Genomic DNA, 1,613 nt, shown 5'->3' with positions numbered 1-1,613 from the left:
ATATTAAATTAAAATAATATAAATATTAAAAAGAATTTAAAATTTAAAAAAAATATGAATAGAAAAAAAAAAATAAAAAAAAAAAAATTATAATAAAATAAAAATACCTATACTTCATTTTTATTTTTTTTTTTTTTTTTCTTTCTCTTAGTTACATGTAAGAAAAAAAAAAAAAAAAAAAAAATTCAACTTATTTATATCGTGTCTACGTTTTGTTAAGAAAAAGAAAATATATAATAATAATACAAATATGTGGGAATATTTTATAAATATTTATTATATCTTATTACGAATAAATAACAATAAATATGATATTATTACATATGAGAAGAATAATATGAAAATTATAATGAAACATGATCATATATTTTTAAATTGGACAATAAAATAAACTAATAAAAAAGTATTTGTATTTTTTTAAAAGCATAAAATATTATATATTTTTAGGGTGTGTGTGTATATATATATAATTTTTTTTTTTTTTTTTTTTATAATGTATATGAAATAAGATGATGTATTTGTTAAATACCGTTTATTATATTATATTATATTATATTATATTATAATATTATATTATATTATATATATATATATATATTTTATTTCTTCTATATAATTTTTCAAGTATGAAATGAAATTGAACAGAATAAAATTGATGATATTTTTATAATGTATATTTTTAAATTAAAAATATTAAATAAATTTTACCTTTTTTTTTTTTTTTTTTTCTTATATGAATAATATTTTCTATCATCTTTTAATAAGAATAAATAAAAAAGCAAAATGTATTTTCAAATGTTTCTTATAATAATAATATAGGGTTCAATATATAATATATCAACATATACCTAGAACAGTACTTATTAAGAAGTATACCTTATATATTGGTTATACAAAAAAAAAAAAAAAAAATGATAAAATATTACTATTCAGGATGAAAAAAACAATATAATAATAAGAATATAATAATTTATAATAATCTTTTTCCTTTAAAAAAAAAAATAATAAAACGATACATAATTTATACTTTTACATAAATATATATGCGGGTATAATATATTATAATTAAACATCATAAAATTTTCTTTAAAAAAATATATATATATTCTGTTATAATTAATGATTATTTCAAAATTTCCCCATAATATGATCCCATTTTATTTATTTAATTATTAATTTAAAAAAAAAAAAAAAAAAAAAAGTCTGTAATATGAATAATCTTAAAAATTATAAATCTATAGATACGTATAAGTTTTTAATTCTTTTTTTAAATATTATTTTTTTGTTTTTTTGCAACATAATAAAAAATATATATATATATATATATATATATATATATATATATATTTGTCATCATTTTTTCATTATGAGCATATGCTTTTTTTTTCTTTTTCATAATATTCGTCAAGATTTAATAATACTCGGAATTTATTCTATCTTATTCTATTCTATTATATTTTATTTTATTATTTTTTTTTTTTTTTTGGTTTAATTTGAAAATGAAATATATTGATATATTAATATTATATATAGTGTTTTAATATATTAATTTATATATTATTTTGTTATTTCTATTGTTTTTTTTTTTTTTTTTTTTTTTTTTTTTTTTTATT

The sequence above is a fragment of the Plasmodium reichenowi genome, chromosome 8 (genome assembly GCF_001601855.1).
Source record: "Plasmodium reichenowi strain SY57 chromosome 8, whole genome shotgun sequence".
NCBI classification, from domain to species: Eukaryota; Apicomplexa; class Aconoidasida; order Haemosporida; family Plasmodiidae; genus Plasmodium; species Plasmodium reichenowi.
The sequence above is the reverse complement of the archived record's forward strand: the minus strand, read 5'-3'. Positions refer to the sequence as shown.